Below are 23,155 nucleotides of genomic sequence, written 5' to 3'. Positions count from 1 at the left end.
AGATTTACCCCACAGTTACACTATTCTCTGTGATCCCTTTTGTAGATATTCTGCATACATAATGGCATCTTTCATCTGAGGCTCTAGAAGGCTTCCAGCACATTGATTTAACCTCAAAGCATCAAGTGGTATTAACAGGCTGCTCCTACAAACAAGAAATCTTTGCAACAGATTAAAGGCAGCTGGTACCTCTGGGCTACCAATAGGGGCCAAAGTTTCAGTACTGTCAACACTCACAGTATTCTTCTTTTTTAATTTTCAAATGTTAATTTCTAATTCCAAAGTGGGTTTGTTGCCCAACTTGTTATGACTTTTGTCAGAAGGAAGCTCCAAGGAAGTTTAGGTTTCCATGAATAAGCATTTTAATTTTTTTTAATGTTTTTTCAGTAATTTATCACAAGCCTGAATCCACACTCTTCTTACACGGGTGGAAAATGTGAATAATCCCCCTGCACTTCACTGGAATTAAAGCAGTGTCCATTTACACAAAAGGAAGACACCAGATGACGAATCCAGGTAGCACGAGAAGAGACCAGTCTCCTGCTTCGCTATAGGACAATAATTTTATTTTTGCTATTTTCTTTTCTTTCTGGAAGTTGTGCTTCAGACTGAGATGTCAGGAGCAAATAGTTCCATTTGAATTCCATTCATCTTAACTCCCAACACATCAGGCTTGGTGCAGCCCAAGGCAGTCCCTTCTCATCTCCACATAAGGCCCTGCTGGCAGCAAGTCATGCAGCCCTTGCTGCCTGCCATGGAGGAGCCTTTAACTCCTACATTCTGCTTATTTAAAAACAGCACAGCTTGGGTGGGATGCAGGATGCCACACACTGGCAGTCACTCTGAATGCACAGCCCTTGGACCCCCCACACCCTGCTGCTCTAGACATGAGCTCCCTGCGTGCCACTACCCACACACCTTCTCCTCTCCATTTCAGTGCCTGCAGAACACCTCTCCCAGCCTGCTCCTGTTACACCATCCCCTTTCCTCTTCTCATATCCAGTCTGGCCCATTCTCCCACCTCTCTAGCACCATACAGCACCATACCTATTTGCCAGGGATTTCCCAACCATCTATTCCTCCTCAGCCCTTACAAGAGGCATCTCTTCATCTTCCCTCCAAAGCAGTTTCCTTCCCCTCGTACCATATGCCTTCCCTGTATTTTCTCCATTTTTTGTATTGAGATGGCAGGACCCAACTACATGAGCAAGAGTCAGTGTCACTCGGGAGAAAGACACATAGCTGATAAAAGGGGTAAAACAGGTGGAAAGTTCTGTCTTCCATTCTCTTCTCTATCCATCCACCCCTTTTGCTGTTTCAGTTTCTCACCTTTGGTGAACACTTACAACTTGCTTGGGAAAGCCCTTCAAAGAGAGGAAGAAAAAGCCACGGAAGGATAATAGCAAACACAGCCTCTGACATGAAGTAGGTAAATTAGAGGTGGGGAAGGAAAAGGTGCCAACACACAGACACCCCCACACCCACACACACCCCTTCCCCATGGGGTTCCACTCAGAGGAAAACAGTTGTAAGGAAAAGAGGCCTGTGCAAAGCATTTGGCCACTACAAGGACTTTTTTTTATAAGGGAGAGGAATGGGGAGACACATGGTCTCTGCCAGGAAAAGATGAATAGGCAACCCTGGAAGAACAGGGACAAGGATTATTGCCCAGCTCTGGGAACTGATGCCTAAAACATTCTTGTGATTCCCTAATTGATTGGACATGGCATTCAAAATAGCACATAACAGAAAAGCAAAACACAAAAATGCTATCAAACTCAGCAAAAAGCCGTCTTAAGTCCAGCCAACGATGAATTAGCTGGGCATAGCACTTTGAAAAATGGCAAGCACTATAAAAGTACTAGCATTAATACAGCATTATTAAGAAGATACTTCTTAGCAGACAGGAGCTTGGCACTATCTGTCTAGACGGGCAGATGGGTTTGGAGTCTAACTGATTTTTTTTCTTTTTTTTTATTGTTACCGTATTCACTTCCATTTATTAAAAGCAAACCATTCTGTCCATGACTCACACAGCTTAACTTTCTGCATGGCAATGAAACAAAATTCTCATAATAAAGAATGATCACTGTGAAGAGATGAAGGTAAGATTTAGAAATCAACCCAAATTTTCTATTTTTGTCTTCACTCACTACAAACATAATGCCCACTAATTGCCTTAAAATATGTCAGTAGTAAACCTTTAGAAGAGCTATCCTTAAGCAGAACTCAGTGACACAGCAGGTTAGATTCATTCTTGACACTGGTTTACTGACCTCAGAGAAGAGATTTATTTGGTCTGTTGCCTGTAACTCTCACTCTGCCAGTCACTGCCAAATCCACCCCATTTTAAGACTACTGAAGGAACAATAAGTAATTTTGGCCCCAGTGCTGTGCAACTGAAATCCTGCCCATAGAAGATTTACTGCAATTAATTCAGCACTTCCACTTTGCCACTTTCATATCTGTGGCTACTTTCTGACTGAAAGCATGAACAGGATTATCAAGGATTACCTCCTGCAGCAGTTCTCCAGCCCCCATTATGAACCAAAGGTAGCCACATTTTATGGATACATGATGCTTTGGGATGTACCTGAGGCTGTGACCAAAACACACAAGAGTTATCTTTCAGAGAGAATAATAAACCGAAGCTTTGAATCACAGTTAAGGTTTTAATTTTTTATTTATTTTGTTTATTCATAGTCGTTAATAAGGTTTAACTGTAGTTTGATTCAATATACACTGACTACAGGAAACCAACAACACAATATGCAGTCAGTACAAATTTATTTTCATTTCATTAGTGTTTCTGAACAGCCCAGCAATAAGGGAGGCAAGGACAACTTTCACTTTCCAGTAGCAACTCTAGGACCACAAACTTCCCAGATGGGAACCATCTCTACAGAGGTCAACACAGACTATTTTCATTTACTAGGTTGCTTCCTTCATTCTTTTCCATACAATTACACCTAGTCTTGCACTTTAGTTATAAACTATTTTTAGCTCTTCTATACCTTTTCATCTAACTCAGGAAAGGATTTAAGCTGAAGTTTACCTAAGCATAAGCTAGAGTCTCACAGAGGCAAAGAAGAATCAATGTTCATATTTATGGACTACTATCAGAAATAGAAATGCCACCCTGAATCATAACCATCTTCTACAAATCCCATGAGGAAGATGCCTCTTCCTTATGACACCTATAATAAAATGGCTTGCAGTGGCCAGGTTAATAGGCATAGTCCCCAACTGCTTTCATATCATTTGTCTTTGTTAGCTGCAAGATTTACCAGAGAAGGAAGGCACTTTAAGGAATGTTTGCATAGCACCCAACACAGTTCAACTCTCATCTTAATGAAAGTCAATAGCAATTAAGGGAAGCAGTAGTAGGTTCTTGTTTAAAATACAATGAATTTTTAGCATCATACTAAAATGTTATTGGGAAAAGAGAAGAAGGCCTGCTCAAAACAGAACACATTTATCCTGTATCTGTGTTGTCTCATACGCTATGATGTCCCAGGTTGCTTTCTTCAATGTTTGAAGGATTCCTTTAGGCTCAAGGATTCCTTACAATTGAAACATTTCTGACCTGGCATGTCTAAACAAGAACCTTAGGTTTGCTATCTTTCCTGTCAAGCTGCCCCTCTCCAGTTTTATTCTCTCAGAGTGACAAAAGAGTAGAAGAACCCAGATTGGACAACAACAAGTAAACTCTCAGAAAGGGGAAGGGCTGGTGTTTTTAATCTATCAAATATACTTTTTGAAGAAAACAACAACAAAGCCAAACCTCAATTTATGCACTGTAATTTCTCTGTCTCTTGTTAGAAAAGTGCAAAGTTGTTCCCAGTATGCTGCCTCACCTTGCTCTTCTGTCTTTCCTTACACAAAACTTTACAGCAGAAGTGGCTGCTCTTCACAAAACAAGGACCTGGGGCTGAACCTGTTGGCTCCAAGCCCACCAAGCCAGATGTCATCCTTGTTCCTCACAGCCTGTCTCTGGCCCAGTTTGTCACATTCTCCCAGTTAAACATCTGTAATACCAACAGGAGAAATCTCTTTATCAATCCCACAATTTCTCAGTTGATCCTTCCCACCTCCATCTCCTGCCCCTTTCACTAAGCCACTACAAATATTTATTAAGTCTGTGGGAAGAAGCAGGCAAACCCTTTCAAGTTAGAAGTGAAAATAGAGGAGAAACAATAAATCTGATCAATTCCTCACTATGATTCCCTGTGAGATCTCATCAGTACGAGACTGAGGAGTGGGTGGTGTGGTGTGACATGAGCTGTGAGAATGGCAGCAATATCACACCATTGCCTCTATCAGGGGCTATGCCAGCTTGTGCTGGCATCAGAAGATAATGTTGGGCATCAGCCTTTATTTATGGAGCAACTGATCAAAATTATACACCTATCCTTCAGCCCTGACCTGAGTGTGGTTCACGGCACCAGCCTGGCACCGGCAAACAGCCTCTGCACATAGCCAGGAGCTCCTCCACCCGACGTTCATAGCTGCTCAGACGCTTTCAAAATGCCTTAAAACATGATCTGATCCAGATTACAGTTTAAGTCTCACATTCAACTCAACTGGGATACTGCCAGTTAAAATGAAGGTAGTGAAGAGACATTCATCCCTTCCTTCTGCTTCAACAGCTTACTCCCTCTGCAATTCACTATCACTACTCACGGGGAAAAATCAGAAGTTACTTACTTATCCAGGTTTTCTATGTTTTTTTCCTTGGCAAATATAGTGGCATACCTTAAAGTTAGATGCCTCGTGTGCCCCCAGCAAATTGTATATCAGGAGAGGAGGTAGGAGAGGGTCACACTCTGCTGTCTTCTTTCTAACTGAAATGTGGTCAATTGCTAACTGGACACAGACCTGCCAAACAACCCTGTGATATTTGCCTTGGGATCTCTGAAGGGTAAATCCTCTTAATAGCATGAAAATGACACTGGTACAGTTGAGAGGAAAGGCAACACCATAAACAATCAACCTCAACTCAGAGCTTTAAACGAAGCAAATTTCACTCATCCAAATGACAAATGGTATATCTTGTCCCCTAGGCACTGAAAAATAGCCAGAAAGGCATCTCAGCCTCTCACCTTTGTAAAGCTTTTTACACTTTTCAAATAACAAGCATCATGAACAGCCTCTCACAGTGTAAATGTTTAATTTATCACAGATCCCTTGAAACAATCATTTTACGACTGGGTTTACTTGGTCACCACCAGGCGCTGCTCCCAGTCAGCCTGTGTGCAAACATCTGTCCAGCTGCTCCCAGAGAAACGCATGCACAGCCCAAAGTTGCCAAGCAACATCCTCGATGCCTTAAGCATCAGGCCAGCTCGCCTGCTCTAAAAAAGTTGCTCGGAAAAATAGGCTGATAGGAATGTACAAGCTTACATAAGGATCCTGCATTTAGAAATAGAGATGCTCTGCTGCTTTCCCAGAAAATTAATTTTTGGGCACACAATTTGGTTTTGGTAGAAAAGTAAATGCAGTAATTCCTGTCATCACATTCAAGAAAAAAGAAAGAAAAAAAAAAAGGAAATTGTGTGCTGAAGATTCTAAGGATTCTAAACTAAAATCTGAACAAATTTTCAGGTTGAGAAATATACACACTGGCATTGATACAAAGCATTACATTTACACAGTATGCAGTGCACAGTTGTTGCCTTTACAACTGCAAGAAAATTCTATAATTCAATTAGTTTGGAATAAAATGTCCCAAAGTCCTCCAATTCTGACTTTTTTATTAAGTCCATTCCTGGAGGTTTGGGCCATTTTACTGCTCTTCATACAGCAGCTAATCTATAGTCTAAGAGTTATTTTTATAGAAGAAAATAACAGAAGAACAGCAGAAGAAAGAAGTTACAAAGAAAAACAAGCAAGCCAGATAAATGAACTCATAAAACAGCCTTCAGAGGGGTCAGATGACTTCAATGAGTTTCTCTCCTATCTTCCTTTCATATTTTGGGGAGAAAAATTGAAAAGATGAAAATGAAATATGGGAAAGGTCGTGTTCATAAGGTTTTATTACTGCTCCTAGTCCTCTCCACTCCATGGGTACCCCAGCAATCTCAGTGCTCTGAGTAGTCCTCTGGATCTTTCTGCCAGGCAGGAAGGAGCATACACCCTGGCAGTGTGTGAGCTGACAGGCAGCACTGCTGATCGTCCATCACAACAAACGCTGCGATTCATCTAACAGGATACCTGCCTGCTAGGGCCACACAGGGCCCAGCTCATGCCAAAACAAACTGTCCCCTAGAGAGAGAGGAAAGCTTTGCTCCTCTAGACTGTCCATCCTGGACCACCATGGCTACACCGCCAGCACTGCTCGTCTCTATTTGTCATACCACTACAGGATGGATTTGAATGCTTAGCATCACAGATGCAGTGGCAGTGTCTGGTGGTGCAGAGTCTCCATGGCTCTCCCTGCGCCAGCCACCCTCTGCTTTGCATTAGGCAACACAAAGTCTTGCTTTATTTTCCTTTGTGGGGGATTCTGCCACGCTTTGAAGGAACCTGAAAGTGATTATACAGAGGAATGATGAAACATGAGCTCTTGTTCTCATGTTCCACTCAGACAAAAAGGCAGGAGATGGAGTGACTTATTCTGGGAGAACTCAGCCTTGAGTATCCACCACAATTGTGGTGACGCATTTCTTGGGGTGCAAGAGTGCCAAACCCCTTCAGAGAGCAAGATCATTTTTGTATAGTACTCTGAAACTACTTCAAAGAAAGTGTTCTCATGTCATCAGTGAATTCCTCACTGGTAGGTTTTCGGTTTCCATTCCCCTATTTTTAATGAGCAGCAAATAATAATGATAATAATAATAATTTTAAACCCTAACTTTTAATGAACAGTTCTTGGAATAACATGACAAAAGGTCTAGCCTTTGAGAGAAATAAATTTTCTATACTCCACAACACCCATGAAATCAAATACTCTGACATATGCCCACTATGATGATAAAAGTAAGGACTTCTGAAGTCAAACTTACCAATGATGAATTTACAAAGTAAAGCAAAGAAAAGTTTTGTTTTTCTGAAATTGACTGTGATCTTGAAATGCATGTGAATTACAAGGTCTGTTGCAAAAGCTGCATCATCAATGTGGATATTTTATTCATTTACCCTCTTCAAAGCCTTTTTAAAGCTAAAATTATATTCCCTATTATTTATCAATTGCATTTCAGATAATCAAATAAAATTTTCACTTTGCAACTTTCCAGACATCCCATTATGTGATGTGTCTAAAGTTTGTATAGAATTCATCAGTCAATGAACGTAGGAAAGCAATGTTCACCAGGCAATTACAGCATCTGAAAAACTTGCCATAAAACAGCAGTTACACTGCCTTATGTACATGCAAACTGAGCTATTATGGTAAGATAATGTAGCAAGTTACATCTTAATTTCTTATCTTTGAAGTCCTTAATACCCCTAACTTCTCTACCACGAGTACAGCAACTGCTCTTAACCACTTCTTGTTACCTCTTTCAGTGCCTGAAACCTATAAAACACTTTCCCTGTATAAGGAAAAATTAGTTATTTTTGCTTAATTACAAGTGAAAAATAAAGCAATGAAAAATAGAGACATTTTTGAAATGCCTATAGTATTACTAAGTTAAAGAATAAGGAATATTTTGGGTACAATTTACTTAGCCCACAGAAAGCAGTTATAGCTACACTTAGGCATCCACAAATATTTGAGAGCTTCACAGATGGGGAACAACCATGCACAGAGTTGTCACATTTGAAGCGGAGCGAGACAGAGAAACAACAGCTGCTTGTAACCATGCAGCAAGTGCTGACTTGGCACAAGCCCAAAGAGCACCTCCACCTTCTGGAGACCTGTGGTGGGAACTCACTTCCACAACTCCTGCACTCAAGCTTAAGGAGGTTGAAGGGGTGGAGAATACAGCTGGCATCCTGGGTAGCTGAACAAATACATGCCTGAGCATGACTCCAGAGGATACCATGATCACATTGCAGGAAGACTACACTTAATTACCGGGATGTGATCAACCTGGTTTGTTATGAAGGGCCAACAATGAATCTGACCTGAGAAATCTAGGTTCTGTGGAATAGAGGAGATGAAAATACTAACAAGTGGAGCAGACTAAAACTAGCCTTAAATTTTTACCAGAGAAAGTATTTGGAAAGCATTACAATGTAGCAATAATGCAATTTTCAACTGTATTGTATATTCTGTTTCACAAATTTCCAATGTTCCTATATTTGTTTTTACACTAGGTTCTCTTTATACACATATATTTGGGGAAATAAAAATATACCAGGTCTCTGATAATTTCAGTTCTCTCTTCTTCCTCCCACCTACATCTCTACATCTCCGCTTTGCTTAAACCTTATATTCCAATGAGTAGTAAAGTAACTCATGGAAGGGAAACTGAGTGTTGTAACAGCTACTCAAATGAGAAAATTAAACATGGGAAGGAAAGGTGATATGAACCATGCTGAGTCATGTGACATTTCTTAAATCCCAACAAAGATAAGTTTTAAAAAATTTTTACTTAATAACATCATTCTATATCTCAGACTTCTTAGTGGACAGACAATATTTGGATCTTCTCTTATCCAGGCTTGTTATACCTCTGTAGACTATAATTTTCCTTACTTTTTATAGTCTTCATTGTACTCTGATAAAGTTTGCTTTCTAGCATAGAAGAAATTCAAACTAATCATGGCTATGAGAAGGAGGAAAAAAAAATATCAAGACATTTTGTCCAGGTGTTCACTATTACACTGAGAATGCATCACCCTGTTCTAACACCTATTATGTTCTCTAGTAAGTTATTTTATGAAGTGGCATCCTCAAGTTATTCTAAGCAATAGGAGGATATTAGGAAAAAAATTTCTTAACTGAAAAAGATAACAAGCACTGGAACAGGCTGTCCAGTGAAGTTGTGGAATCTCCATCCCTGTAAGTGTTAAAAAAAACCAAAACATGTAGATGGGGGACTTATGGACATGGTTTTGTGGTGGATTGGGCAGAGCTGGGTTATTGGTTGGACCCAACAGTCTTAGAGGTATTTTACAATCTTAATGACTCTATGATTTTCAAGACCAGAATCAGAGCAAGCATTTTGCTTAAACAAACAGGTTTCAAATCTGATTTGAAAGGTCAGACAGAAGCAGCCCTGCTTCCTCCATACCATTTCCTAATGCACACTCTGCACTCTGGAAGCAGCCAATAATTATATCAGATTTCACAAGAGGGCTTCTCTGTCTGAACAGTTGGGTTGTTTATAAAAGTAGGAATTACAGCAGCATTACAAACCACACAAATAAGCTGCCTCTCTGCTTGTTTGCACACGGGTTACCCATCAGTGATACTGACAGGCCATATCTCAACACGTTCTTTTCCAACCAAGCCACTGAGAAACAACAGAGACTTTCCAAACCTGTTTGAAAATTGTATCACTCACTCAACAAGAGCCTTAAACAGACTATCAGGAGTACAGCACAGGTGGAAAAAAAACATAAAGTCTGTTCTATCCATACTGTCTGCCACAGTAGCTTTAGATAAGCAAACATGATACTCCTCCCTGAAACAAAGTTCAGTAGGTGAAGCCCTCACCATTGAAAAGGATGGGAAAACCCAACAGTTTAATGATGAAAGGGTGTCCCTGCCCTGTGCAGGGTGGCCAAGAAAAACAAAACCAACAGAAATACAGTGTCAGAGAGAAACAATGCATTGACTGATCTGTTTTGCAAATTAGACAATTTTAATAGCTGTACACTTTTGACTCAATTACATTATTTACATTTTATCCAAGAGTAGCAATGCTGTGTTTGTGGAGAATTTTTTAGTGATCCCTTTCAGATGTCAGTATGAAAACAACAATTTCTTTTCCCATTAATACACATAAAGCAAATTCAATTTAATATTTTTTTCTAAATAAATGAAAAGAGTACATTCAAGAGAAACAGCTAAATTATGCTCAGCAATGAACTAATTATTACAAAATACACACTCATCCCAAAAGAATTCTAGCTTACTATTTCAGCCCATTTGATAATTTGATTCAAATGCAGACAATATTTGAAAATTACACAAACACACTTGCACATAAAAAGACAGCAACTGTGTTTAATATGGAGAGTTAGTGCAATTACAATAATTTCTCATCCAAGTGATGTGTGCAGTGGATTCTGTGTGCATCTTGCAGCCTCAGACCCACTAGACCCCCCCAATCCTCCCACAGCACATGAAGGTCAGCTGCTTTTAATGCCGGAAATTTAGTGAAACAGCTTGGTTTGTTATTGCATTGGAACTGGTTTTAGTCAGGGCAGCTCACAGCTAAATGGCAGGCAGAACAAACAAATTCAATTAAAATAGCTCTGAGGCAAAAAGGAGATGAGTGTGTGTATTAGGAAACTATAAATGAGAATTTAAATGGGTGCTACGAGAGCATGACCAGCCCACATCACAACCCCATCTTTCCCTCTTTCATACCCCTGTTTTTCTCTAACAATGAATAATATTTTTAAATAGGTTGCTCCATTTCACAACTTTATCTTATCTCGGCATGTGAGCGGACACAGAAGAGATGGGTTTTTACCAATCCTACCACACCAATCCATCCCTGTTGAGGAGAACTCTCAAAACACATGGTCTGGACTATCCCTCTCTTTCCCAAGCTGACTTTTTGTCCCTCACCAGAGAAAAAAGGCACACAGAGCATCCTTTCTGCACAATGTCAGGCTGAGCACAGGCAGGGCATGAGCTGCCATCAGCCTCTGAGTGAAGAGGAGGGGAGGAGTAGGGCACAGCCCCCACAACTCCAGGGCTGCTCTGCCAGGAACTTCAGAAATTAGCCTGAAAGTTATTCAGGCCAGCAGAACCTTTGCCAATAGTCACAGATTCAAACAAATGACCACAGAATATTTTTTTTTTCCCTTGCTTTAAATCATTGCAAGACACTGCTCCATGTGTGGTCAAGGGTAGTAAAATATTTTCTTGGGCTCACAGCTCAGATGGGAGTAGTTTCGGGCCTATTGTCTAGAGCTTATTTCAATCTAAAGAGTCCTAGAGAAGAACATCACCCATGAACTGTGCAGCCTTCCCAAGATCCTTGTCTTCTGTACTAGGGCTCATCCATGCCTTGTTTTGCAATTACTTGGTGCAATTCCTTCCCCTCATCATTGCTTGTGGCACCACTTTTATTTCCCAGCTGCAGAAAATTATCTAGATAAGGGAGAATCAAACCCTTTTTAGTCTCACCAGATATCAGACAAACCTACATCATACAGAAGAGCATCAGGAACGAAATTAACATTTTATAGTCAACTATTCTTGTGTTTCTCAATATGTGTTTGCATAACATCCACCCCAGATCCTAAAATAATTTGTTTTCAGTGGGTCTCTGTTGCCATAATAGTTGTGATGTGCAGCTACATCCTTCTGCACCAGCACTGGATCAGATGCCAGGACTCATCTAAATTACCAATTCAGTTCTGTTTCTGTGACTCTGCCACAAGTTTTTAAAAAAAGTCATCAAAGCAATGTTCAAGTAATGCACGTTACACAAGTTCAACCTCAAAGTTTTACTCATCAGAGCTAACTAAAAACAGGCGTTTTCTGAACTGATGCAAGTAAGCTGTGTATGGTTGTTGTTTTGCTGGATTTTTTTCCTTTTTTCTTTTCTTAGCATCAAAGTAATGCATCTTCAAGCACAAATATTTTATTTTCTCAAAACATGGCCAAATTTTCACTGTGGTTTACATGATACACTTAATAATCAGAAAGCTAATGAGCTTGGGGTGAAGACAGACCTCAGAGGATGATGAATAAAATCTTTTCTGTCCTTAGTCCCTTCTACTACTAGGGCCACCTTCTTTTTAAGAAAGATAAAATATTTTTCTCCTGTATTTTCTTTTTTTTTCCCCCCTCACACACAGTTTATTTTACAGTTTTAGTGATCCCTTTCAGATGTCAGTATAAAAACAACAATTTCTTTTCCCATTAATACACATAAAGCCAATTCAATTTAATAACCCTTCTCTGGTAGCATCTCAGAACTCCAGGCAGTGAAAGGAGCTAAAGCACACTATAACCTTTACACATCAATAACAGGTAGCCCTTGCTTTAGACAGCCAGGATTAAGAATAGAAACAGCACTAAAGTGAAATTATTTTGAAACTGAACCCCCTTTTCACAGTGAATCCCAGCATTTTCACATTTCTTACATGTAATTATGTTTATGTTGTGTCTAGAGCAAGTGAAACTTGGCAGGAGTGCAACACTCAGCAGACAGATATGGCAGCAGGAGAAAAGATAGCAACTCTAAAAATAAAGACTTCAACAGTATCACAAGCAGGAGCAAAAATTCAGAAGAAATATGTATTCACTTTCAGTGAGGTTAAAGAACTGTTGGAAACCCATGCAGCACAACAGTCCACTCAGCTTCTGAAAAATAATTTTACCTTTTCTTTAAGTGAACTGGACAGGACAACTTGGACTTCTCCTTTTACATCAATAATGCTGAGTAATGCAAGCAGAATGAAAAGCTTCAGAGGAATCATTAGGGCCAATGCTTACAACAAAAATATTGACAAATCTAATAGGAACACAGTTTTATAGGTAAAATTACCTACCAGAATACATTTGCATTATACAAGTCAATACTTAGAAATGGCAGAGTTAAGTTGCCTTCTACTTGCACTATGTTCAACCTTCCACTTTCATCCTTTTTTTTTTTTTTTTTTTTGGCCAGGAGGGAACTGCTGCCTTATCCAGTGGAAAAGGTAAAGAGTATTTAAGGAACTGAGTCATGAGGATAGTGTTATCAATTTCCTCACTTGCTTTCCTGTGGTGCTTAACACTGATAAACGAGCACTGCAAGAATAGCCATCAATACTGATAATTGCCACCTTTCCAGCCACATTTTCTACACAGGGGACTGAGCCACACACATGAATGCCAAAAGCATCCATCAGTTTGGGATGCCCAACTGGTGCTACCCAGGCAAGATCATTTACACCACACGTTATCTTCTAGCACAATCCCAATACTTTTCAGCTGCAGCTCATCATTTTTGTACTGAAATTCTCAAATCACAGCTCAAACTTCAGAAGAGGGAAAATTCAGATGATTGGCATAGCCTCACTAGGGAACTTCAGTGTAGAGGACAGGACTGAATGGATCAGTCCAGTCCAGCCTGCTACCTCATCACTGCCATGGCCTTGCCCTATTATCACAGCCCTTCTGCAAAATATCAACAGGAGGCTGGCAGCTTCTGAGCACACCACTAAACAAGTCCCACCTAGGACAGAGCAAAGATATCACTCTCTAGTCCCCTCTCCTGACTTGTTTCTTTCCTGCTTCCTTCTATTCCCCACTTTCTGATCTTCATCACACTCACACTCTCTACTCTGAGGCTTCCCTTCATCCACACCTAGTGTTACGAACTTGAACTCAAATCCTCATTGAACATAAACATTTTGTGCAGCACTTCACTCAGTAAGGCCTTGCCAAAAAGCCATGCAGCCTGCCAAGCTATTAGGCTTTGCCTGAAAGCACAAGAACAACAGAACTTTTGAGAAAGAACAGAAAAAAAATCCTAATGTAGGTAAAACAATATATTATCCTTTCATTCCTGCAAACAAGGTTAAGATCATTTTGGCTTGGTAAAAAGCCCAAATCCCTTCTCTTCCCTTCCAGATGAGGCATATACCCCTTTCGGATAAGAATTAGCTGAAGTATTTCAAATCAGGAGTAATTATGGGTTGAAAAACACTTTCCATGAGAAACACCTGACTAGCAGTCTGATAAAAATCAAAAGAGTTAAAAAAGTATAGGATTTTAATTGAATCATCGAACAACTATGATTGAAAGAGGTCTCAAAATCATTAAGTCCTACCTCCTTGCTGAAAGCAAGGTTAACTTCAAAGTTAGGTAAGACTGCTCAGGCATTTGTTCTGTCAAGTTCTGAGTATCTTCAAGGATGAAGACTGAATACTCCCTGGGCAACATGTGCTGATATTTGATCCTCTTTACTATTAAATTTGTTTTTTTACACCTAGCAGGACATCCTTCTGCTGCCATACACTTCCCAGATGAAGCTGATCCACCTTATTTATAAACAATTCCGTAAGATTCCCCTTTGATTAATTTCTTCTCTGGGATATATAAAGTCACACTTTCCACCTCTCTGGTGTAAAGTTGAAACTGGTCCTTCATTTTATTTTTATTTTCAGCCTCCTTGCTATCTAGATAACCTTCATTCTGAAAATGAAAGCCGTTCTTCCATGGGAACAAACTGGGTACAGGACTCCAGATATAACCTGCTTTTTGCTGACTAGTGGGGACTTCTCTTGACATTCCATCTGTGCTCTTTTTTAACCATGGACATGGTTTAGTGGAAGACATGGCAGTGTTATTTTTATGGCTGGACTCAATGATCTAAGGGGTCTTTTCTAACCTAAATTATTTAATGGCCTGTGATTCTGTCGTTGCCTTTCACTGCTGACTTGTGTTTAGCTTGTCCACCAAAAGGACTTGTAGGTCCTTTCCTGCAGTCCTTTTACCGAGGCAGCCATCCCCCAAGCCAGTGCTTATTCCCTCCTGTGTGCAGTTATCTGCATTTTTTCTTTGCTGAGCTTCACAGGGCTCCCTCTCGGTCCACTAGTGCAGATTTTTGTGGCTCTTTCTAACTCCTAAAGACTTCAGTCCTTTGCGTGGCACTGTAACTGTGAACAGGAATCACTGACACTCACCAAGGGAAAAGTCATTGGAGCATAAAGTCACCTGGCAGGACTGCCCACCCAGACCTGGATCCCAGCACACCTCTTAACAGCTTGTGTCCAAGCCTAGGATTGAGACACTCCTGCTTGCTCTCAAAGGCAGCCCCATTAATGCAGGGCAAATTCTGCAAGTTCTTGAAGCCTTCATTAGAGAAGGTCCTCCAAATCACCTCCCACGGAAGGAACAGGGTATGTTTCTTCCATCATCACTTCTGGAAATATTAACTATCCTCATCTGAAGGCAGACAAAAAAAATCAACACAACTCTGAAGTACTAAACCAGATGTGTAACAAGACAAAATGATCTATCTTTTGGGGAACAATAGGAAGGATATAGAATTGACAGGTTTCTTTTTTGCCTCTCTGAGGAAAGCATGAAGCTGATAGATGATTTTTTTTTTTAAGGAACATATTGTTAAAAACATTGGCAACATATTATCAACCTCTAGGGTATACTTAATCCACTAAAATGTCTGTCTCTGAAAGAATCAAATTAATATTAGACAAAAAAGTTGAAGAAAAAGCAGGAAGCTGGAGAAAGGAATAGATTTAGCTAATTCATCCCTCTGAGATTCTTGTTTAATTACACTTTGCCCACAATGGAGAACAAATTTTTTCTCAAGCATAAAGTTCATGGAAGGTAAATCCAACCATGGCCACTGCAGCAATGTAGATAGGATGCTGTGTTTCTACAATATTTAATTGGCCCAGTAAGTGATGTGACTGGCTTCTCCCGAGGTCTAGTGTATGGCCCCACACCAAACAGCTGATGATGATCTCAGCCAGGGTGTAATAACCTCCCATACCAATGGCATTGCTGTTTTGCTGCTTGTCTGACAAAATACTTTAACAGTGTCTCTGCAGTAGCCAGCTTTGCTTCCTCATCATCCTCTGCCCTTTCCAAACTACTAAAGCCCCATGTGCTACATTCCTAGGGGGTTTTTGGTGTGATTGCATTTGGTATCTCACTCTCTGCTAGAATGCTGTGAGGAGGGCTACAACAGCAGATGAACTCCACTATTTGTACTTGACACTTGTTTCTACTGTGGAACAAAAATAAAAGGAAAAGTTGCTGTTTTTTAGCAGTTCAGCTCCACTTGTGGTTACTGGATTGGATGTCAGGGTCAAAAACTAGATGTGAAAAGCACAGACCTGATGCTCTCTGTAGGGAGGCAGTTTCTCATCTGTCCCATGCTGGCACAGCTCCACATTGGCAGTCTGGCTCCCAGTGTAAATGGGTATAAACATGGCCTTTGCTTTATCTGTGAGGTTTGGGGTATCTTAAATTTGACAGTCACAGGATAAAAACTTACTCTGAAGTTTAGAGGCAAATTATTGAAGTGACTTGGTAAATTACACTTCATTGGCTGTAGTAGGAACATTACAATTTCAGCCTTTGTTATTTGAACCTTCAATCTGATTTTGTCAAGACTGTTTCACTGCACAATTTTCTAAAGCAAATTTTTCTGAAAGGTTGTGCAAGTGTCATAAAGAGCAGCAACATAATAATGACTTTCTAAGCAACAGCCAGGGGTGGTGGGAATTCATTTTTTTTAAATAGCATAACCAATATTTTCTAAGGCTTCTCAGATCAAGAGTCCTCAATGACTTCATATTCTCAACCCAACAGTGTAAACCCCAAGGAGAATGGCAATGTGAGAGCTTTGCACTCCTGTTTGTGAGGAGCCTCAGTGAGCTGTGATTTGATATGCATCACAGCAAAAGAATTGCTAGTTGCCAGCAGAAAAGAAAAAGAACTGGAAAACAAAGTTTGAATTACTTTTATAATTCATCAGCTAGGTATTAAGGAAAAGAAGAATGATTCAAACCCTGTAAGGAATTACTAGGTTTAAATTTACCTCTGGAGAGAATGAAATCACATCTGGAGCTTATTAACTTTTTCCACAGAAGCAGAGCATATTCACTTGTGAAATCTTAAACAGCATGAAATGATAGACATGGAAAATAAAATTTAAAAAAAACAGATTCCAATAAAAGATTTTGAAAATAACAGCTTTAGGCATCATAAAGACTGTGGTCCTACAAAAGTTATTAAAAAAATTAATGTAGTTTATCCACTTCCTAATTTCATTCTGCATATTCTCATATATGATCAGGTTTCGTTTTCTGCCGTACTTGAGAAGAGCAGCCCCATGACAGCTTTAAGCTGTAGGTACTCAAAATGGTTGATGAACCTCAAGACCATGCTCTGAGCACAGCCTTGGCTTGGGAAGTTTTCAGGAACAAGAAGAAATGCAGACACTGAATTAACACTTGATATTTTGGATCACATTGCTTATTACCAAAGATTAAAAAGATTTGCATTCGCTATTGGGTGGCTTCAGAGATTAATTCAAAGAAGCAGGCTCGGGTTTCAAAAGCACTATGCTTAGGGAACCTTATCCAAGAGCTCTATGCCAGCACAATCATATGTGACATCAGAGAAGGAACTGAAGCTCCATCCTTGTGAAGACCACTCAGAGAACATGCCACACAAAATCCCTTCAGCACCCCAAATCCTTCCTGCTTCAGACTGCTGGCATTGCTATGGGCACTACTGGAGTACAGTGCCAAAGACACAGGGGCTGTACCTGGATGCTGGCTCACATTAGTTACAAATATCCTACAGAACTTGAGACAAGGTTTCCCATTCCTGAACCTGCAACACAAGTGAATGAAATCAGTGTTGAGGTGAACCATTATGGAAACTCAAAATGTCCCTCAGACATTTTTGGAGGTTCCAGGCCCAGGTCAGAAGCATTTGAGACCCTGGCAGGCAGCTGGAAACAGCTGTGATTTTGAATTTGAGCCATGGAATGATTTACCAACCTTGCAGGAAGAACAAGAAGTCACAAAAGTTTAGATATTATAGTAGAAGTAGTTACAAAGTAGAGGGAAGAATTTTTTAGTGCTGTACAGGGGGGTTTTAACACCTGTACAGGGGGGTTTCTGTTTTGTACATGGGGGTCAGAGGTTTTAAGATGGAGGGATCTGGGCCTGTCCTGTCATCCCTCTTTCTTCCTTACCTCCATGTTTTTGGTGACGTTGGCACTTACAGATTGGTTTAGAGTAGAAAAGCACAATTCAATATAGGTAGTAGGTATTGGGGAAAAACTGTAAACATGTAACACATAATATATCATATGAAAGATAGCAGCAGCCCTGGGCGGGGGGAGAGGAGAAGATGACGGGAGACAGAGAGGGTGTCAGGGGTGTCTGTGCCTCTGCCTGAGCTGCTGAGCAAACCACAGCAGCCCAAGAAGAAAATCTTTTAGATAACTTGCAATAAACAACCATGAGACCGAACAACAAGAGACTGCTGAGCCTTTCTTTGGAAGCATGGGTTGGAGGAGAAGCTTTTCCACCACACAAAGCCACCCCGCAACCTAGGGTGGTCTTTGACAAAGCATCTCTTAAAAAAAGCCAAACCAAATCTCAAAAATCTGCCAAGGGCTTATTTGTCCTGGTTGATCTGCATTTATTCCTCCCATTGCTACCACTAGCAGCAGAATGAGGCATCTAGGTAGAATAAAAAATAACAATAAAAATGAAAACCAAGTCTGAAAACCTTTGCTGTCACTCCTTGGGGAGGGATTGGAGCAGCGGGAACCCCTAAACCTTATTTTTCCGCTCTAGTTTGAAATTGGTACAAAGTGCAGCAAAATCTCTGCAAGGGCCAGCTAGCACATGAGGCTCCCACCTACTTCAGGATGCTCTGGAAACAACCCACACCTGGATTTGAATTCAGCTTGGTTTGACCTCATCAAACAAGGACCTCTTCCATTTTTACAAACGTGTGTTTCTCACAAGTATCGTAGCTGAACACCAGAGGAATGTTTTGCTGACAGCAGACAAGAGGCATGAGATGAAGCCATGGAATCCATGGCTTCATGGAAATCATGAAAATCCAGAGTATTTAAGGAAGCTAACGTTTGTGATTTACAGAGGTGTCACTGTTGGATTTGGAGCACTGGCGGTTTGTACAGCCACAGCCCAGGCACCAGCTCTCTGCACAGACCCCAGCACTGCTATGCCCCATTCTACAGCAGCTTCTGAGTAAACAAAGCAAAGCATCCACAGCATGCAGCCCCAAGGGCTGCCATGTCCTCACAGATATTTCATCTGTGGTTCCTGCCACCAGAGAATGTCTCTGATTCACAGCAGGGAGGCCTCACTGAGCAGCCAAAACACTCCCTTCAGGTCATCAGCACTAAGTGAGAGGAGGAAAAGAGTAATTTTAAAGTAGCATAGCATAGAAATTTAATCCAAGCCTCCTGAGCAGGGTACAATTCTCCAGGAGGCTGGAGAATTATTTCACCTTGCTAAAATCATCTTTGTCCTCCTGAGTGCTTCCTAACCCACTAAGCATGTAAAATATTCTAGTCTTATAAACACCACAGAGTTCTCTATCAAAAACAAAACCATATCCCACACCTTCCTCCACCCTACCAAAAAAAAAACACCAAAAAACCCAAAACAAATCAATTTGTTGATTGATTTGTAAAATCAAACCAACCTACTAAATCGAACCTACTAAAAAGCTCTGCCATTACTGAAAACAGAGATAACTCAACCCTACTCACCAGTGGCACTGGTGAGTTTTTTTTTGTGAAAAACTCAAAGCTCTCTGAATTTTTTCACTATAAGGATAAAGGTTATAAGCTCAAGGTGATCCCTTTAGACATTTTATTCCCACTCCTCTTAGTGTGTTTAGTAAAAATGCCACGTGTATTGTATAGGGCAAAAAGTCAGTACAGAGAATTCTACATGCAAGACACAAATAAACCAGATCTTTACCTAAGTCATTATAGTGTTATATACAGGGTAAAAACATTTGCATATAAGGAAACAATGTATTTTTACAAAGTACTCGCAGGAACTTGAAGTAACCAGCTGGCCAGCAGCAGAGCTGTTTCAAACTTACTTTAGGTTTTCAGCAATATTCCCATTCCTACATTGCGAATATGAGAGACACAAACTTGACAAACAAAAATTATTCACCTCTTAAAACAAACACCCGCGCATAATTCACATTAGTACTTTTAAAATACATTCCTCACATCTCACAATCAATTTTATCTTATACTCTCAATTCCCTTTCCAAAACTCTCAATACCAGCGATGGAACATGTATCAATATTACAGAAAATACCACTGCAACACACTTTCTTTGGAGAAAAAGTAAAATTAAGAAAGCATATTTAATTTCTTCCCAAAGGATCAAGAGTGCCAAGCAGCAAAAACTGATCACCAGAGCTGTCACAGGGGTAGAGGTTTTTGAGGATCTTCACCAAACCTGCAGGAATGTGAGAGCCTCTCCTGTAGCCTGCTGGCTGTCAAAAAGCTATGGGTTACTTACTCAGCCAAATTACAGGAAAAAACAATTTTGAGGTGATTTGTTTGATTTTAAATCCTGATTGTCACTCAAAACAATCTCCCTTAACATCATCCTGGTATCAGTGTAAGAGACTTCATTAGGATTTGTGTTTCCATTAGACAAAAAAGGGCAATCAAACCCTCAAATTTTGCCTGTGCAAAGAGGGGCTGCATTTTGCCAGGACACATTCTGAACCCAAGACTGAACCAGAGCCTCTACCCACCCTGACTGACAGAACAAAGTTTCACAACAGAAGTAGGAAGTAGAGAAAAGTCTCCATCTGGGCTGACACATGGATACTTTTCCCCCACTTGTATGCACGGAGCACAGTATTGGAGAATATGACATGTTTTATTAGTTCTTAACGTTTTACTATCTCTCCATGCCAAGATAACCACAGATCGTATTTCATCAAATGCATAACGAGCCAAATTATTCTCTACTACTGTAAATCAGTGAAGGTCCATTGATCTCATTACAGGAGAGCAATTTACACTTGCAAAGAGGGTAGGGGAATACTTCTAAATGAGGAAAGAGCACAAACCCCTTGATCATGGGAAAACTAATTCAGGAACAAAATGCACACAGAAAAAAAAAGCCTTTTTTTTTTTCAGCTGAAAAGCTATGTTTACATCAAATATTCACACTCAAGAGTTAAATAGTTTTAGAACAACTTACTGAGCTTCAGAGACTTCGAGGACTTTCTGCAGTGTTTGCAGAGTTGAATAAAAGCAGTTTCCTTCCCCTGCAAAGCCACCAATGCCTGGGACTCACTTGGCATTCCTAAAGCATTCCTCCCTCCATCCCTTAGCAATGATATCCAGGGCCACTGACCACCAGCCACCCTATTCACCCTCTCCTCTGCAGCCACCATGGGTGACACTGCCAAATGCAATGCAGAAACCTGAGCAGCACCTCTGCTAATGCAATTGCCAAAGTGTCTGGTGAACTCTGTGCACATGTGTTATAAATTTGGGGCAGGGGGATGGATTCATGAGCAAATAAGATACACTGATCTCTGCCATGCATTGTCTTTTAAAAACTTCTGGAAAAAAGAAAGAAGGAACACTTTAATAATCAAAATATCAGTGGACTTTTACTCTGGGAACTGATGTTTTGTTTACATTTCTTCTTAGTAACTGATAACATATGTCTTGATACAATGTAGGCTAGGTGGGAAAACACATTTCAACATAGACTTATAGAAACTGCTTGTAAGTGAACAAATTGATATATCAGAAAATGACTTATTTTTGCATTGTGCTTTAATAGTTTTCAAACATATGAATCTAAAGGTATTATTTCTTAAATAGCATAATGAAGAACTACTCCTATCAAACTTGATTATTTCGTATACACAGATTTACATGGAAACTTCCAAACCAGCTTGATAGAAGTTACTTAACTCTAGTACACCACATGAAGTTGAAGGACAAAAGAACAAACCAAAATGGCTTCAACAGGTATAATGCAGTTTATTTGGCAGAAGTAACATCTCACATATAATATTAAAAAAAGAAAAAAAGCTTATACAGCTGCTTTTGGTTCCATATTCAGCTCAGAAAAAGGCAAGGAAGATGCTGAAGGAAGACAACTAGGGGGAATCTCTTCCAGTGGTCCTCCCAGACAATTGTCATTAAGAAAAAAAATTCTCTGGTGGGCAAGAGGTCACAGACATCACCCAGGATCCTGTGGATCTCTGAGGATGGGATACTTATAAAACCAACAGTACATTTTGGGGGATTTCTTGGTTTGGGGGTTTGTTTTTAATGATTTGTGCTGGAATAGTATTTATCTATCAACTGCTGTTGCTCTGACCAATGTGTTGTGTTGAATTGTTACTTTCTGAGACCCACAAAAGAAGACAGGATATCTCTCAGCTCCATATCAGGTAGAACTTACCCCAAAGCGAGAGAAATTTACCTTTCACAAAACTCTAGCAAAAATAAATAATAATAATAATAAAATAATAGTTATTATCATCACTGGACTCGAAGAACACCATCCCAGCTGGAGAAGGCATATGGAAGAAGCTGCAAAGTCTGTGCAGAAAAAGTCTCTCTCTGCCATATAGAAGAAAGGATAATAGATCTCTCCATATAAAAGCCCAGTCTCCTGCTGGTGGAAGTAAAGATGTTTGGATTTGATTAATAACTGCAAAATGCTTTTCTCTCCTTTACAAGAGCCTGTTAATGGTATATTACTTTCATTATCAGGAGGAGGCATGTCGCTGTAAAAAGGAACAGCAGTTGCATCCCTCCCAAATGCTGCTTCAAGGCAGTTATTGCAACTGAGGCATAGGACTGGAGCCAGAGCTGGTTCCTGGGACACAGCAGGGCAGGCAGGAGAAGCCCATGGACACCCAGCAGGCCTGTAATTAGCAATCACTGCTTTTCTCTTAGTGTCACCACAAAATGGAGTCTTAAGAAAGATAAAAAGCTCACAAGAGCCATTTATGAATTTGAGGTACTGGTCTGAAAACTTGAGAGCCAATAAAAGTCCTTTTCTGGCTACATTTTGTACAGGAACCAGGGGTAAAGGAGAACCTAGAGGAAGGCAGCAGGTAAGAAAAATTGTTTAGTATGTAAAAAGAAGACTAAAACATAGAAGATAAGAAGGTTACTCTGCATTTTATCAATTGTCAATCTGGAAGAAACTCCAAGTGAAAGCTGAGGTACTGCAGGGAGAGGGAGAAAAGGAGCTGGACCATGAATATGAGACAGTGATGGTAGGAAAGAGTTGAGAGAAGGATGCTCTCCTGCTGGACTGGCAGAGTTCCAGGCTAAAACCATGATACCAGAGGAGGAGAGAGTTAATTTATCCTGAAGAGTCAAAGTGGTTGGGCACTATCTGCCACACACACTGCAGGACATTTGTGTTATTCCACTCAGTGGTGACATCAAAACCTGGGCTATCTCCAGGCTGCCATTTAACCATGGTTAGAAAGAAAATCTCCAGAAGGAGTGTAGGGAGCACATCCTGGGGCATTGAAAGGGAAGGATGTTT

General features: G+C 40.3%; 1 protein-coding gene across 2 annotated transcripts in view; it reads right to left on the bottom strand.

The window, feature by feature from the left end:
- Nucleotides 1–23,155, bottom strand: part of EPB41L3 (erythrocyte membrane protein band 4.1 like 3) — a 136,285-nt gene that overhangs the window by 98,457 nt on the left and 14,673 nt on the right. Inside the window, exon 1 of one of the 2 annotated variants that reach the window (XM_072924526.1) lies at nucleotides 20,828–20,850. The exons of the other annotated variant lie outside the window; for it this stretch is intronic. The gene's annotated coding sequence lies outside the window, so the exon portion shown is untranslated. Of the gene's footprint in view, nucleotides 1–20,827; nucleotides 20,851–23,155 lie in introns of those variants that run through there. 2 annotated transcript variants of the gene reach the window in all.

The sequence above is a fragment of the Taeniopygia guttata genome, chromosome 2 (genome assembly GCF_048771995.1).
Source record: "Taeniopygia guttata chromosome 2, bTaeGut7.mat, whole genome shotgun sequence".
Lineage (NCBI taxonomy): Eukaryota > Metazoa > Chordata > Aves > Passeriformes > Estrildidae > Taeniopygia > Taeniopygia guttata.
Note: the sequence above shows the minus strand (reverse complement) of the source record. Positions and strands in the feature narration are given on the sequence as shown.